Source organism: Carassius gibelio, chromosome A9 (assembly GCF_023724105.1).
Source record: "Carassius gibelio isolate Cgi1373 ecotype wild population from Czech Republic chromosome A9, carGib1.2-hapl.c, whole genome shotgun sequence".
NCBI classification, from domain to species: domain Eukaryota; kingdom Metazoa; phylum Chordata; class Actinopteri; order Cypriniformes; family Cyprinidae; genus Carassius; species Carassius gibelio.
This window is the reverse complement of record NC_068379.1, coordinates 2,139,299-2,156,711: the sequence shown is the minus strand read 5'-3', so window position 1 is coordinate 2,156,711 and position 17,413 is coordinate 2,139,299. Positions and strand designations below refer to the sequence as shown.

The window sequence follows — 17,413 nt, the reverse complement described above, 5'->3', positions numbered from 1 at the left end:
GATTTAAAATGCCTTAGCAGAGGATGGTTTCGATCCATCGACCTCTGGGTTATGGGCCCAGCACGCTTCCGCTGCGCCACTCTGCTGTAATCAACCTTGACCGGACTTGAAACCACAATCTCTGGCTTAGGAGGCCAGTGCCTCAGGAGTGTCTAGAAGTTAACTCTTTGTGTGTATTGTAAAGGCATCCTGAGTTTCAAAAAGGATTAGCAGAGGATCATTTCGATCCTTCAACCTCTGGGTTACACACGCTTCCGCTGCTCCACTCTGCTGTATTCACCCCAGATGGGACTCAATCCCACAATCCCTGGCTTAAGAGGCCAGTGCCTTATCCATTAGGCCACTGGGGCTTGAAAACAGATGCTAACTTGCCCTTTTATATCTCAATCTTATTCAGGAGGCCTTTACAATGCACACAAAGAGTCTTCTAGATGACTGAATATTATGAGAGGTCAAATTGGCCACAGCTTCTCACGACCAGCTTGTTGCTTTTGACGTTTTTTAGGGTCTCAGGAGTGTTTAGAAGTTAAAAGGTCATAGCAGAGGATGGTTTCGATCCATCGACCTCTGGGTTATGGGCCCAGCACGCTTCCGCTGCGCCACTCTGCTGTAGTGCACCTTGACCGGACTCGAAACCACAATCTCTGGCTTAAGAGGCCAGTGCCTCAGGGTTGTATAGATGTTAACTTTTTGTGCGTATTGTAAAGGCCTCCTGAATAAGATTGAGATTTAAAATGTCTTAGCAGAGGATGGTTTCGATCCATCGACCTCTGGGTTATGGGCCCAGCACGCTTCCGCTGCGCCACTCTGCTGTAATCAACCTTGACCGGACTTGAAACCACAATCTCTGGCTTAGGAGGCCAGTGCCTCAGGGGTGTATAGATGTTAACTTTTTGTGCGTATTGTAAAGGCCTCCTGAATAAGATTGAGATTTAAAATGCCTTAGCAGAGGATGGTTTCGATCCATCGACCTCTGGGTTATGGGCCCAGCACGCTTCCGCTGCGCCACTCTGCTGTAATCGTCATTGACCGGACTTGAAACCACAATCTCTGGCTTAGGCGGCCAGTGCCTCAGGAGTGTCTACAAGTTAACTCTTTTTGTATATTGTAAAGGCCTCCTGAATAAGATTGAGATTTAAAATGCCTTAGCAGAGGATGGTTTCGATCCATCGACATCTGGGTTATTTTGACCAGCACGCTTCCGCTGCGCCACTCTGCTGTAATCAACCTTGACCGGACTTGAAACCACAATCTCTGGCTTTGGAGGCCAGTGCCTCAGGAGTGTCTAGAAGTTAACTATTTTTGTTTATTGTAAAGGCCTCCTGAATAAGATTGAGATTTAAAATGCCTTAGCAGAGGATGGTTTCGATCCATCGACCTCTGGGTTATGGGCCCAGCACGCTTCCGCTGCGCCACTCTGCTGTAATCAACCTTGACCGGACTTGAAACCACAATCTCTGGCTTAGGAGGCCAGTGCCTCAGGAGTGTCTAGAAGTTAACTCTTTGTGTGTATTGTAAAGGCATCCTGAGTTTCAAAAAGGCTTAGCAGAGGATCGTTTCAATCCTTCAACCTCTGGGTTACACACGCTTCAGCTGCTCCACTCTGCTGTATTCTCCCCAGACGGGACTCAATCCCACAATCCCTGGCTTAAGAGGCCAGTGCCTTATCCATTAGGCCACTGGGGCTTGAAAACAGATGCTAACTTGCCCTTTTATATCTCACTCTTATTCAGGAGGCCTTTACAATGCACACAAAGAGTCTTCTAGATGACTGAATATTATTAGAGGTCAAATTGGCCTCAGCTTTTCACGACCAGCTTGTGGCTTTTGTTCCTTTTTAGGGACTCAAGAGTGTTTAGAAGTTAAAAGGTCATAGCAGAGGATGGTTTCGATCCATCGACCTCTGGGTTATGGGCCCAGCACGCTTCCGCTGCGCCACTCTGCTGTAGTGCACCTTGACTGGACTCGAAACCACAATCTCTTTCTTAGGAGGCCAGTGCCTCAGGGATGTATAGATGTTAACTTTTTGTGCGTATTGTAAAGGGCTCCTGAATAAGATTGAGATTTAAAATGCCTTAGCAGAGGATGGTTTCGATCCATCGACCTCTGGGTTATGGGCCCAGCACGCTTCCGCTGCGCCACTCTGCTGTAATCAACCTTGACCGGACTTGAAACCACAATCTCTGGCTTTGGAGGCCAGTGCCTCAGGAGTGTCTAGAAGTTAACTCTTTTTGTATATTGTAAAGGCCTCCTGAATAAGATTGAGATTTAAAATGCCTTAGCAGAGGATGGTTTCGATCCATCGACCTCTGGGTTATGGGCCCAGCACGCTTCCGCTGCGCCACTCTGCTGTAATCAACCTTGACCGGACTTGAAACCACAATCTCTGGCTTAGGAGGCCAGTGCCTCAGGAGTGTCTAGAAGTTAACTCTTTGTGTGTATTGTAAAGGCATCCTGAGTTTCAAAAAGGATTAGCAGAGGATCGTTTCGATCCTTCAACCTCTGGGTTAAACACACTTCCGCTGCTCCACTCTGCTGCATTCACCCCAGATGGGACTCAATCCCACAATCCCTGGCTTAAGAGGCCAGTGCCTTATCCATTAGGCCACTGGGGCTTGAAAACAGATGCTAACTTGCCCTTTTACATCTCAATCTTATTCAGGAGGCCTTTACAATGCACACAAAGAGTCTTCTAGATGACTGAATATTATTAGAGGTCAAATTGGCCTCAGCTTTTCACGACCAGCTTGTGGCTTTTGTTCCTTTTTATGGACTCAAGAGTGTTTAGAAGTTAAAAGGTCATAGCAGAGGATGGTTTCGATCCATCGACCTCTGGTTTATGGGCCCAGCACGCTAACGCTGCGCCACTCTGCTGTAGTGCACCTTGACCAGACTCGAAACCACAATCTCTGGCTTAGGAGGCCAGTGCCTCAGGGGTGTATAGATGTTAACTTTTTGTGCGTATTGTAAAGGCCTCCTGAATAAGATTGAGATGTAAAATGCCTTAGCAGAGGATGGTTTCGTTCCATCGACCTCTGGGTTATGTGCCCAGCACGCTTCCGCTGCGCCACTCTGCTGTATTCACCCCAGATGGGACTCGAACCCACAATCCCTGGCTTAGGAGGCCAGTGCCTTATCCATTAGGCCACTGGGGCTTGAAAACAGATGCTAACTTGCCCTTTTATATCTCAATCTTATTCAGGAGGCCTTTACAATGCACACAAAGAGTCTTCTAGATGACTGAATATTATGAGAGGTCAAATTGGCCTCAGCCTTTCACGACCAGCTTGTGGCTTTTGACGTTTTTTAGGGTCTCAGGAGTGTTTAGAAGTTAAAAGTTCATAGCAGAGGATGGTTTCGATCCATCGACCTCTGGGTTATGGGCCCAGCACGCTTCCGCTGCGCCACTCTGCTGTAGTGCACCTTGACCGGACTCGAAACCACAATCTCTGGCTTAGGAGGCCAGTGCCTCAGGGTTGTATAGATGTTAACTTTTTGTGCGTGTTGTAAATGCCTCCTGAATAAGATTGAGATTTAAAATGTCTTAGCAGAGGATGGTTTCGATCCATCGACCTCTGGGTTATGGGCCCAGCACGCTTCCGCTGCGCCACTCTGCTGTAATCAACCTTTACTGGACTTGAAACCACAATCTCTGGCTTTGGAGGCCAGTGCCTCAGGAGTGTCTAGAAGTTAACTCTTTTTGTTTATTGTAAAGGCCTCCTGGGCCCAGCACGCTTCCGCTGCGCCACTCTGCTGTAATCAACCTTGACCGGACTTGAAACCACAATCTCTGGCTTAGGAGGCCAGTGCCTCAGGAGTGTCTAGAAGTTAACTCTTTGTGTGTATTGTAAAGGCATCCTGAGTTTCAAAAAGGCTTAGCAGAGTATCGTTTCGATCCTTCAACCTCTGGGTTACACACGCTTCCGCTGCTCCACTCTGCTGTATTCACCCCAGATGGGACTCAATCCCACAATCCCTGGCTTAAGAGGCCAGTGCCTTATCCATTAGGCCACTGTGGCTTGAAAACAGATGCTAACTTGCCCTTTTATATCTCAATCTTATTCAGGAGGCCTTTACAATGCACACAAAGAGTCTTCTAGATGACTGAATATTATTAGAGGTCAAATTGGCCTCAGCTTTTCACGACCAGCTTGTGGCTTTTGTTCCTTTTTAGGGACTCAAGAGTGTTTAGAAGTTAAAAGGTCATAGCAGAGGATGGTTTCGATCCATCGACCTCTGGGTTATGGGCCCAGCACGCTTCCGCTGCGCCACTCTGCTGTAGTGCACCGTGACCGGACTCGAAACCACAATCTCTGGCTTAGGAGGCCAGTGCCTCAGGGCTGTATAGATGTTAACTTTTTGTGCGTATTGTAAAGGCCTCCTGAATAAGATTGAGATGTAAAATGCCTTAGCAGAGGATGGTTTCAATCCATCGACCTCTGGGTTATGGGCCCAGCACGCTTCCGCTGCGCCACTCTGCTGTAATCATCCTTGACCGGACTTGAAACCACAATCTCTGGCTTAGGAGGCCAGTGCCTCAGGAGTGTCTAGAAGTTAACTCTTTTTGTATATTGTAAAGGCCTCCTGAATAAGATTGAGATTTAAAATGCCTTAGCAGAGGATGGTTTCGATCCATCGACCTCTGGGTTATGGGCCCAGCACGCTTCCGCTGCGCCACTCTGCTGTAATCAACCTTGACCGGACTTGAAACCACAATCTCTGGCTTAGGAGGCCAGTGCCTCAGGAGTGTCTAGAAGTTAACTCTTTGTGTGTATTGTAAAGGCATCCTGAGTTTCAAAAAGGCTTAGCAGAGTATCGTTTCGATCCTTCAACCTCTGGGTTACACACGCTTCCGCTGCTCCACTCTGCTGTATTCACCCCAGATGGGACTCAATCCCACAATCCCTGGCTTAAGAGGCCAGTGCCTTATCCATTAGGCCACTGTGGCTTGAAAACAGATGCTAACTTGCCCTTTTATATCTCAATCTTATTCAGGAGGCCTTTACAATGCACACAAAGAGTCTTCTAGATGACTGAATATTATTAGAGGTCAAATTGGCCTCAGCTTTTCACGACCAGCTTGTGGCTTTTGTTCCTTTTTAGGGACTCAAGAGTGTTTAGAAGTTAAAAGGTCATAGCAGAGGATGGTTTCGATCCATCGACCTCTGGGTTATGGGCCCAGCACGCTTCCGCTGCGCCACTCTGCTGTAGTGCACCGTGACCGGACTCGAAACCACAATCTCTGGCTTAGGAGGCCAGTGCCTCAGGGCTGTATAGATGTTAACTTTTTGTGCGTATTGTAAAGGCCTCCTGAATAAGATTGAGATGTAAAATGCCTTAGCAGAGGATGGTTTCAATCCATCGACCTCTGGGTTATGGGCCCAGCACGCTTCCGCTGCGCCACTCTGCTGTAATCATCCTTGACCGGACTTGAAACCACAATCTCTGGCTTAGGAGGCCAGTGCCTCAGGAGTGTCTAGAAGTTAACTCTTTTTGTATATTGTAAAGGCCTCCTGAATAAGATTGAGATTTAAAATGCCTTAGCAGAGGATGGTTTCGATCCATCGACCTCTGGGTTATTTTGATCAGCACGCTTCCGCTGCGCCACTCTGCTGTAATCAACCTTGAACGGACTTGAAACCACAATCTCTGGCTTAGGAGGCCAGTGCCTCAGGAGTGTCTAGAAGTTAACTCTTTGTGTGTATTGTAAAGGCATCCTGAGTTTCAAAAAGGCTTAGCAGAGGATCGTTTCGATCCTTCAACCTGTGGGTTGAGCACGCTTCCGCTGCTCCACTCTGCTGTATTCACACCAGATGGGACTCGAACCCACAATCCCTGGCTTAGGAGGCCAGTGCCTTATCCATTAGGCCACTGGGGCTTGAAAACAGATGATAACTTGCCCTTTTATATCTCAATCTTATTCAGGAGGCCTTTACAATGCACACAAAGAGTCTTCTAGATGACTGAATATTATGAGAGGTCAAATTGGCCTCAGCTTTTCACGACCAGCTTGTGGCTTTTGACCCTTTTTAGGGACTCAAGAGTGTTTAGAAGTTAAAAGGTCATAGCAGAGGATGGTTTCGATCCATCGACCTCTGGGTTATGGGCCCAGCACGCTTCCGCTGCGCCACTCTGCTGTAGTGCACCTTGACCGGACTCGAATCCACAATCTCTGGCTTAGGAGGCCAGTGCCTCAGGGAAGTATAGATGTTAACTTTTTGTGCGTATTGTAAAGGGGTCCTGAATAAGATTGAGATTTAAAATGCCTTAGCAGAGGATGGTTTCGATCCATCGACCTCTGGGTTATGGGCCCAGCACGCTTCCGCTGCGCCACTCTGCTGTAATCAACCTTGACCGGACTTGAAACCACAATCTCTGGCTTTGGAGGCCAGTGCCTCAGGAGTGTCTAGAAGTTAACTCTTTTTGTATATTGTAAAGGCCTCCTGAATAAGATTGAGATTTAAAATGCCTTAGCAGAGGATGGTTGCGATCCATCGACCTCTGGGTTATGGGCCCAGCACGCTTCCGCTGCGCCACTCTGCTGTAATCAACCTTGACCGGACTTGAAACCACAATCTCTGGCTTAGGAGGCCAGTGCCTCAGGAGTGTCTAGAAGTTAACTCTTTGTGTGTATTGTAAAGGCATCCTGAGTTTCAAAAAGGATTAGCAGAGGATCATTTCGATCCTTCAACCTCTGGGTTACACACGCTTCCGCTGCTCCACTCTGCTGTATTCACCCCAGATGGGACTCAATCCCACAATCCCTGGCTTAAGAGGCCAGTGCCTTATCCATTAGGCCACTGGGGCTTGAAAACAGATGCTAACTTGCCCTTTTATATCTCAATCTTATTCAGGAGGCCTTTACAATGCACACAAAGAGTCTTCTAGATGACTGAATATTATGAGAGGTCAAATTGGCCACAGCTTCTCACGACCAGCTTGTTGCTTTTGACGTTTTTTAGGGTCTCAGGAGTGTTTAGAAGTTAAAAGGTCATAGCAGAGGATGGTTTCGATCCATCGACCTCTGGGTTATGGGCCCAGCACGCTTCCGCTGCGCCACTCTGCTGTAGTGCACCTTGACCGGACTCGAAACCACAATCTCTGGCTTAAGAGGCCAGTGCCTCAGGGTTGTATAGATGTTAACTTTTTGTGCGTATTGTAAAGGCCTCCTGAATAAGATTGAGATTTAAAATGTCTTAGCAGAGGATGGTTTCGATCCATCGACCTCTGGGTTATGGGCCCAGCACGCTTCCGCTGCGCCACTCTGCTGTAATCAACCTTGACCGGACTTGAAACCACAATCTCTGGCTTAGGAGGCCAGTGCCTCAGGGGTGTATAGATGTTAACTTTTTGTGCGTATTGTAAAGGGCTCCTGAATAAGATTGAGATTTAAAATGCCTTAGCAGAGGATGGTTTCGATCCATCGACCTCTGGGTTATGGGCCCAGCACGCTTCCGCTGCGCCACTCTGCTGTAATCAACCTTGACCGGACTTGAAACCACAATCTCTGGCTTTGGAGGCCAGTGCCTCAGGAGTGTCTAGAAGTTAACTCTTTTTGTATATTGTAAAGGCCTCCTGAATAAGATTGAGATTTAAAATGCCTTAGCAGAGGATGGTTTCGATCCATCGACCTCTGGGTTATGGGCCCAGCACGCTTCCGCTGCGCCACTCTGCTGTAATCAACCTTGACCGGACTTGAAACCACAATCTCTGGCTTAGGAGGCCAGTGCCTCAGGAGTGTCTAGAAGTTAACTCTTTGTGTGTATTGTAAAGGCATCCTGAGTTTCAAAAAGGATTAGCAGAGGATCGTTTCGATCCTTCAACCTCTGGGTTAAACACACTTCCGCTGCTCCACTCTGCTGCATTCACCCCAGATGGGACTCAATCCCACAATCCCTGGCTTAAGAGGCCAGTGCCTTATCCATTAGGCCACTGGGGCTTGAAAACAGATGCTAACTTGCCCTTTTACATCTCAATCTTATTCAGGAGGCCTTTACAATGCACACAAAGAGTCTTCTAGATGACTGAATATTATTAGAGGTCAAATTGGCCTCAGCTTTTCACGACCAGCTTGTGGCTTTTGTTCCTTTTTAGGGACTCAAGAGTGTTTAGAAGTTAAAAGGTCATAGCAGAGGATGGTTTCGATCCATCGACCTCTGGTTTATGGGCCCAGCACGCTAACGCTGCGCCACTCTGCTGTAGTGCACCTTGACCAGACTCGAAACCACAATCTCTGGCTTAGGAGGCCAGTGCCTCAGGGGTGTATAGATGTTAACTTTTTGTGCGTATTGTAAAGGCCTCCTGAATAAGATTGAGATGTAAAATGCCTTAGCAGAGGATGGTTTCGTTCCATCGACCTCTGGGTTATGTGCCCAGCACGCTTCCGCTGCGCCACTCTGCTGTATTCACCCCAGATGGGACTCGAACCCACAATCCCTGGCTTAGGAGGCCAGTGCCTTATCCATTAGGCCACTGGGGCTTGAAAACAGATGCTAACTTGCCCTTTTATATCTCAATCTTATTCAGGAGGCCTTTACAATGCACACAAAGAGTCTTCTAGATGACTGAATATTATGAGAGGTCAAATTGGCCTCAGCCTTTCACGACCAGCTTGTGGCTTTTGACGTTTTTTAGGGTCTCAGGAGTGTTTAGAAGTTAAAAGGTCATAGCAGAGGATGGTTTCGATCCATCGACCTCTGGGTTATGGGCCCAGCACGCTTCCGCTGCGCCACTCTGCTGTAGTGCACCTTGACCGGACTCGAAACCACAATCTCTGGCTTAGGAGGCCAGTGCCTCAGGGTTGTATAGATGTTAACTTTTTGTGCGTGTTGTAAATGCCTCCTGAATAAGATTGAGATTTAAAATGTCTTAGCAGAGGATGGTTTCGATCCATCGACCTCTGGGTTATGGGCCCAGCACGCTTCCGCTGCGCCACTCTGCTGTAATCAACCTTTACTGGACTTGAAACCACAATCTCTGGCTTTGGAGGCCAGTGCCTCAGGAGTGTCTAGAAGTTAACTCTTTTTGTTTATTGTAAAGGCCTCCTGGGCCCAGCACGCTTCCGCTGCGCCACTCTGCTGTAATCAACCTTGACCGGACTTGAAACCACAATCTCTGGCTTAGGAGGCCAGTGCCTCAGGAGTGTCTAGAAGTTAACTCTTTGTGTGTATTGTAAAGGCATCCTGAGTTTCAAAAAGGCTTAGCAGAGTATCGTTTCGATCCTTCAACCTCTGGGTTACACACGCTTCCGCTGCTCCACTCTGCTGTATTCACCCCAGATGGGACTCAATCCCACAATCCCTGGCTTAAGAGGCCAGTGCCTTATCCATTAGGCCACTGTGGCTTGAAAACAGATGCTAACTTGCCCTTTTATATCTCAATCTTATTCAGGAGGCCTTTACAATGCACACAAAGAGTCTTCTAGATGACTGAATATTATTAGAGGTCAAATTGGCCTCAGCTTTTCACGACCAGCTTGTGGCTTTTGTTCCTTTTTAGGGACTCAAGAGTGTTTAGAAGTTAAAAGGTCATAGCAGAGGATGGTTTCGATCCATCGACCTCTGGGTTATGGGCCCAGCACGCTTCCGCTGCGCCACTCTGCTGTAGTGCACCGTGACCGGACTCGAAACCACAATCTCTGGCTTAGGAGGCCAGTGCCTCAGGGCTGTATAGATGTTAACTTTTTGTGCGTATTGTAAAGGCCTCCTGAATAAGATTGAGATGTAAAATGCCTTAGCAGAGGATGGTTTCAATCCATCGACCTCTGGGTTATGGGCCCAGCACGCTTCCGCTGCGCCACTCTGCTGTAATCATCCTTGACCGGACTTGAAACCACAATCTCTGGCTTAGGAGGCCAGTGCCTCAGGAGTGTCTAGAAGTTAACTCTTTTTGTATATTGTAAAGGCCTCCTGAATAAGATTGAGATTTAAAATGCCTTAGCAGAGGATGGTTTCGATCCATCGACCTCTGGGTTATGGGCCCAGCACGCTTCCGCTGCGCCACTCTGCTGTAATCAACCTTGACCGGACTTGAAACCACAATCTCTGGCTTAGGAGGCCAGTGCCTCAGGAGTGTCTAGAAGTTAACTCTTTGTGTGTATTGTAAAGGCATCCTGAGTTTCAAAAAGGCTTAGCAGAGTATCGTTTCGATCCTTCAACCTCTGGGTTACACACGCTTCCGCTGCTCCACTCTGCTGTATTCACCCCAGATGGGACTCAATCCCACAATCCCTGGCTTAAGAGGCCAGTGCCTTATCCATTAGGCCACTGTGGCTTGAAAACAGATGCTAACTTGCCCTTTTATATCTCAATCTTATTCAGGAGGCCTTTACAATGCACACAAAGAGTCTTCTAGATGACTGAATATTATTAGAGGTCAAATTGGCCTCAGCTTTTCACGACCAGCTTGTGGCTTTTGTTCCTTTTTAGGGACTCAAGAGTGTTTAGAAGTTAAAAGGTCATAGCAGAGGATGGTTTCGATCCATCGACCTCTGGGTTATGGGCCCAGCACGCTTCCGCTGCGCCACTCTGCTGTAGTGCACCGTGACCGGACTCGAAACCACAATCTCTGGCTTAGGAGGCCAGTGCCTCAGGGCTGTATAGATGTTAACTTTTTGTGCGTATTGTAAAGGCCTCCTGAATAAGATTGAGATGTAAAATGCCTTAGCAGAGGATGGTTTCAATCCATCGACCTCTGGGTTATGGGCCCAGCACGCTTCCGCTGCGCCACTCTGCTGTAATCATCCTTGACCGGACTTGAAACCACAATCTCTGGCTTAGGAGGCCAGTGCCTCAGGAGTGTCTAGAAGTTAACTCTTTTTGTATATTGTAAAGGCCTCCTGAATAAGATTGAGATTTAAAATGCCTTAGCAGAGGATGGTTTCGATCCATCGACCTCTGGGTTATTTTGATCAGCACGCTTCCGCTGCGCCACTCTGCTGTAATCAACCTTGAACGGACTTGAAACCACAATCTCTGGCTTAGGAGGCCAGTGCCTCAGGAGTGTCTAGAAGTTAACTCTTTGTGTGTATTGTAAAGGCATCCTGAGTTTCAAAAAGGCTTAGCAGAGGATCGTTTCGATCCTTCAACCTGTGGGTTGAGCACGCTTCCGCTGCTCCACTCTGCTGTATTCACACCAGATGGGACTCGAACCCACAATCCCTGGCTTAGGAGGCCAGTGCCTTATCCATTAGGCCACTGGGGCTTGAAAACAGATGATAACTTGCCCTTTTATATCTCAATCTTATTCAGGAGGCCTTTACAATGCACACAAAGAGTCTTCTAGATGACTGAATATTATGAGAGGTCAAATTGGCCTCAGCTTTTCACGACCAGCTTGTGGCTTTTGACCCTTTTTAGGGACTCAAGAGTGTTTAGAAGTTAAAAGGTCATAGCAGAGGATGGTTTCGATCCATCGACCTCTGGGTTATGGGCCCAGCACGCTTCCGCTGCGCCACTCTGCTGTAGTGCACCTTGACCGGACTCGAATCCACAATCTCTGGCTTAGGAGGCCAGTGCCTCAGGGAAGTATAGATGTTAACTTTTTGTGCGTATTGTAAAGGGGTCCTGAATAAGATTGAGATTTAAAATGCCTTAGCAGAGGATGGTTTCGATCCATCGACCTCTGGGTTATGGGCCCAGCACGCTTCCGCTGCGCCACTCTGCTGTAATCAACCTTGACCGGACTTGAAACCACAATCTCTGGCTTTGGAGGCCAGTGCCTCAGGAGTGTCTAGAAGTTAACTCTTTTTGTATATTGTAAAGGCCTCCTGAATAAGATTGAGATTTAAAATGCCTTAGCAGAGGATGGTTTCGATCCATCGACCTCTGGGTTATGGGCCCAGCACGCTTCCGCTGCGCCACTCTGCTGTAATCAACCTTGACCGGACTTGAAACCACAATCTCTGGCTTAGGAGGCCAGTGCCTCAGGAGTGTCTAGAAGTTAACTCTTTGTGTGTATTGTAAAGGCATCCTGAGTTTCAAAAAGGATTAGCAGAGGATCATTTCGATCCTTCAACCTCTGGGTTACACACGCTTCCGCTGCTCCACTCTGCTGTATTCACCCCAGATGGGACTCAATCCCACAATCCCTGGCTTAAGAGGCCAGTGCCTTATCCATTAGGCCACTGGGGCTTGAAAACAGATGCTAACTTGCCCTTTTATATCTCAATCTTATTCAGGAGGCCTTTACAATGCACACAAAGAGTCTTCTAGATGACTGAATATTATGAGAGGTCAAATTGGCCACAGCTTCTCACGACCAGCTTGTTGCTTTTGACGTTTTTTAGGGTCTCAGGAGTGTTTAGAAGTTAAAAGGTCATAGCAGAGGATGGTTTCGATCCATCGACCTCTGGGTTATGGGCCCAGCACGCTTCCGCTGCGCCACTCTGCTGTAGTGCACCTTGACCGGACTCGAAACCACAATCTCTGGCTTAAGAGGCCAGTGCCTCAGGGTTGTATAGATGTTAACTTTTTGTGCGTATTGTAAAGGCCTCCTGAATAAGATTGAGATTTAAAATGTCTTAGCAGAGGATGGTTTCGATCCATCGACCTCTGGGTTATGGGCCCAGCACGCTTCCGCTGCGCCACTCTGCTGTAATCAACCTTGACCGGACTTGAAACCACAATCTCTGGCTTAGGAGGCCAGTGCCTCAGGGGTGTATAGATGTTAACTTTTTGTGCGTATTGTAAAGGCCTCCTGAATAAGATTGAGATTTAAAATGCCTTAGCAGAGGATGGTTTCGATCCATCGACCTCTGGGTTATGGGCCCAGCACGCTTCCGCTGCGCCACTCTGCTGTAATCATCATTGACCGGACTTGAAACCACAATCTCTGGCTTAGGCGGCCAGTGCCTCAGGAGTGTCTACAAGTTAACTCTTTTTGTATATTGTAAAGGCCTCCTGAATAAGATTGAGATTTAAAATGCCTTAGCAGAGGATGGTTTCGATCCATCGACATCTGGGTTATTTTGACCAGCACGCTTCCGCTGCGCCACTCTGCTGTAATCAACCTTGACCGGACTTGAAACCACAATCTCTGGCTTTGGAGGCCAGTGCCTCAGGAGTGTCTAGAAGTTAACTCTTTTTGTTTATTGTAAAGGCCTCCTGAATAAGATTGAGATTTAAAATGCCTTAGCAGAGGATGGTTTCGATCCATCGACCTCTGGGTTATGGGCCCAGCACGCTTCCGCTGCGCCACTCTGCTGTAATCAACCTTGACCGGACTTGAAACCACAATCTCTGGCTTAGGAGGCCAGTGCCTCAGGAGTGTCTAGAAGTTAACTCTTTGTGTGTATTGTAAAGGCATCCTGAGTTTCAAAAAGGCTTAGCAGAGGATCGTTTCAATCCTTCAACCTCTGGGTTACACACGCTTCAGCTGCTCCACTCTGCTGTATTCTCCCCAGACGGGACTCAATCCCACAATCCCTGGCTTAAGAGGCCAGTGCCTTATCCATTAGGCCACTGGGGCTTGAAAACAGATGCTAACTTGCCCTTTTATATCTCACTCTTATTCAGGAGGCCTTTACAATGCACACAAAGAGTCTTCTAGATGACTGAATATTATTAGAGGTCAAATTGGCCTCAGCTTTTCACGACCAGCTTGTGGCTTTTGTTCCTTTTTAGGGACTCAAGAGTGTTTAGAAGTTAAAAGGTCATAGCAGAGGATGGTTTCGATCCATCGACCTCTGGGTTATGGGCCCAGCACGCTTCCGCTGCGCCACTCTGCTGTAGTGCACCTTGACTGGACTCGAAACCACAATCTCTTTCTTAGGAGGCCAGTGCCTCAGGGATGTATAGATGTTAACTTTTTGTGCGTATTGTAAAGGGCTCCTGAATAAGATTGAGATTTAAAATGCCTTAGCAGAGGATGGTTTCGATCCATCGACCTCTGGGTTATGGGCCCAGCACGCTTCCGCTGCGCCACTCTGCTGTAATCAACCTTGACCGGACTTGAAACCACAATCTCTGGCTTTGGAGGCCAGTGCCTCAGGAGTGTCTAGAAGTTAACTCTTTTTGTATATTGTAAAGGCCTCCTGAATAAGATTGAGATTTAAAATGCCTTAGCAGAGGATGGTTTCGATCCATCGACCTCTGGGTTATGGGCCCAGCACGCTTCCGCTGCGCCACTCTGCTGTAATCAACCTTGACCGGACTTGAAACCACAATCTCTGGCTTAGGAGGCCAGTGCCTCAGGAGTGTCTAGAAGTTAACTCTTTGTGTGTATTGTAAAGGCATCCTGAGTTTCAAAAAGGATTAGCAGAGGATCGTTTCGATCCTTCAACCTCTGGGTTAAACACACTTCCGCTGCTCCACTCTGCTGCATTCACCCCAGATGGGACTCAATCCCACAATCCCTGGCTTAAGAGGCCAGTGCCTTATCCATTAGGCCACTGGGGCTTGAAAACAGATGCTAACTTGCCCTTTTACATCTCAATCTTATTCAGGAGGCCTTTACAATGCACACAAAGAGTCTTCTAGATGACTGAATATTATTAGAGGTCAAATTGGCCTCAGCTTTTCACGACCAGCTTGTGGCTTTTGTTCCTTTTTAGGGACTCAAGAGTGTTTAGAAGTTAAAAGGTCATAGCAGAGGATGGTTTCGATCCATCGACCTCTGGTTTATGGGCCCAGCACGCTAACGCTGCGCCACTCTGCTGTAGTGCACCTTGACCAGACTCGAAACCACAATCTCTGGCTTAGGAGGCCAGTGCCTCAGGGGTGTATAGATGTTAACTTTTTGTGCGTATTGTAAAGGCCTCCTGAATAAGATTGAGATGTAAAATGCCTTAGCAGAGGATGGTTTCGTTCCATCGACCTCTGGGTTATGTGCCCAGCACGCTTCCGCTGCGCCACTCTGCTGTATTCACCCCAGATGGGACTCGAACCCACAATCCCTGGCTTAGGAGGCCAGTGCCTTATCCATTAGGCCACTGGGGCTTGAAAACAGATGCTAACTTGCCCTTTTATATCTCAATCTTATTCAGGAGGCCTTTACAATGCACACAAAGAGTCTTCTAGATGACTGAATATTATGAGAGGTCAAATTGGCCTCAGCCTTTCACGACCAGCTTGTGGCTTTTGACGTTTTTTAGGGTCTCAGGAGTGTTTAGAAGTTAAAAGGTCATAGCAGAGGATGGTTTCGATCCATCGACCTCTGGGTTATGGGCCCAGCACGCTTCCGCTGCGCCACTCTGCTGTAGTGCACCTTGACCGGACTCGAAACCACAATCTCTGGCTTAGGAGGCCAGTGCCTCAGGGTTGTATAGATGTTAACTTTTTGTGCGTGTTGTAAATGCCTCCTGAATAAGATTGAGATTTAAAATGTCTTAGCAGAGGATGGTTTCGATCCATCGACCTCTGGGTTATGGGCCCAGCACGCTTCCGCTGCGCCACTCTGCTGTAATCAACCTTTACTGGACTTGAAACCACAATCTCTGGCTTTGGAGGCCAGTGCCTCAGGAGTGTCTAGAAGTTAACTCTTTTTGTTTATTGTAAAGGCCTCCTGGGCCCAGCACGCTTCCGCTGCGCCACTCTGCTGTAATCAACCTTGACCGGACTTGAAACCACAATCTCTGGCTTAGGAGGCCAGTGCCTCAGGAGTGTCTAGAAGTTAACTCTTTGTGTGTATTGTAAAGGCATCCTGAGTTTCAAAAAGGCTTAGCAGAGTATCGTTTCGATCCTTCAACCTCTGGGTTACACACGCTTCCGCTGCTCCACTCTGCTGTATTCACCCCAGATGGGACTCAATCCCACAATCCCTGGCTTAAGAGGCCAGTGCCTTATCCATTAGGCCACTGTGGCTTGAAAACAGATGCTAACTTGCCCTTTTATATCTCAATCTTATTCAGGAGGCCTTTACAATGCACACAAAGAGTCTTCTAGATGACTGAATATTATTAGAGGTCAAATTGGCCTCAGCTTTTCACGACCAGCTTGTGGCTTTTGTTCCTTTTTAGGGACTCAAGAGTGTTTAGAAGTTAAAAGGTCATAGCAGAGGATGGTTTCGATCCATCGACCTCTGGGTTATGGGCCCAGCACGCTTCCGCTGCGCCACTCTGCTGTAGTGCACCGTGACCGGACTCGAAACCACAATCTCTGGCTTAGGAGGCCAGTGCCTCAGGGCTGTATAGATGTTAACTTTTTGTGCGTATTGTAAAGGCCTCCTGAATAAGATTGAGATGTAAAATGCCTTAGCAGAGGATGGTTTCAATCCATCGACCTCTGGGTTATGGGCCCAGCACGCTTCCGCTGCGCCACTCTGCTGTAATCATCCTTGACCGGACTTGAAACCACAATCTCTGGCTTAGGAGGCCAGTGCCTCAGGAGTGTCTAGAAGTTAACTCTTTTTGTATATTGTAAAGGCCTCCTGAATAAGATTGAGATTTAAAATGCCTTAGCAGAGGATGGTTTCGATCCATCGACCTCTGGGTTATTTTGATCAGCACGCTTCCGCTGCGCCACTCTGCTGTAATCAACCTTGAACGGACTTGAAACCACAATCTCTGGCTTAGGAGGCCAGTGCCTCAGGAGTGTCTAGAAGTTAACTCTTTGTGTGTATTGTAAAGGCATCCTGAGTTTCAAAAAGGCTTAGCAGAGGATCGTTTCGATCCTTCAACCTGTGGGTTGAGCACGCTTCCGCTGCTCCACTCTGCTGTATTCACACCAGATGGGACTCGAACCCACAATCCCTGGCTTAGGAGGCCAGTGCCTTATCCATTAGGCCTCTGGGGCTTGAAAACAGATGATAACTTGCCCTTTTATATCTCAATCTTATTCAGGAGGCCTTTACAATGCACACAAAGAGTCTTCTAGATGACTGAATATTATGAGAGGTCAAATTGGCCTCAGCTTTTCACGACCAGCTTGTGGCTTTTGACCCTTTTTAGGGACTCAAGAGTGTTTAGAAGTTAAAAGGTCATAGCAGAGGATGGTTTCGATCCATCGACCTCTGGGTTATGGGCCCAGCACGCTTCCGCTGCGCCACTCTGCTGTAGTGCACCTTGACCGGACTCGAATCCACAATCTCTGGCTTAGGAGGCCAGTGCCTCAGGGATGTATAGATGTTAACTTTTTGTGCGTATTGTAAAGGGGTCCTGAATAAGATTGAGATTTAAAATGCCTTAGCAGAGGATGGTTTCGATCCATCGACCTCTGGGTTATGGGCCCAGCACGCTTCCGCTGCGCCACTCTGCTGTAATCAACCTTGACCGGACTTGAAACCACAATCTCTGGCTTTGGAGGCCAGTGCCTCAGGAGTGTCTAGAAGTTAACTCTTTTTGTATATTGTAAAGGCCTCCTGAATAAGATTGAGATTTAAAATGCCTTAGCAGAGGATGGTTTCGATCCATCGACCTCTGGGTTATGGGCCCAGCACGCTTCCGCTGCGCCACTCTGCTGTAATCAACCTTGACCGG

At 47.8% G+C, this 17,413-nt stretch overlaps 5 non-coding genes across 5 annotated transcripts; all 5 read right to left on the bottom strand.

Annotated features, from left to right (window-relative positions):
• Positions 1–3,082: 3,082 nt before the first annotated feature.
• trnar-ccu (transfer RNA arginine (anticodon CCU)) lies at positions 3,083–3,155 on the bottom strand. The gene has a single exon. It is a non-coding gene; the product is annotated as a tRNA-Arg (tRNA).
• Positions 3,156–5,805: 2,650 nt separating this feature from the next.
• trnar-ccu (transfer RNA arginine (anticodon CCU)) lies at positions 5,806–5,878 on the bottom strand. Its single transcript has one exon. It is a non-coding gene; the product is annotated as a tRNA-Arg (tRNA).
• Positions 5,879–8,406: 2,528 nt separating this feature from the next.
• trnar-ccu (transfer RNA arginine (anticodon CCU)) lies at positions 8,407–8,479 on the bottom strand. The gene has a single exon. It is a non-coding gene; the product is annotated as a tRNA-Arg (tRNA).
• Positions 8,480–11,129: 2,650 nt separating this feature from the next.
• On the bottom strand, positions 11,130–11,202 carry trnar-ccu (transfer RNA arginine (anticodon CCU)). Its single transcript has one exon. It is a non-coding gene; the product is annotated as a tRNA-Arg (tRNA).
• Positions 11,203–14,863: 3,661 nt separating this feature from the next.
• Positions 14,864–14,936, bottom strand: trnar-ccu (transfer RNA arginine (anticodon CCU)). Its single transcript has one exon. It is a non-coding gene; the product is annotated as a tRNA-Arg (tRNA).
• Positions 14,937–17,413: the final 2,477 nt, after the last annotated feature.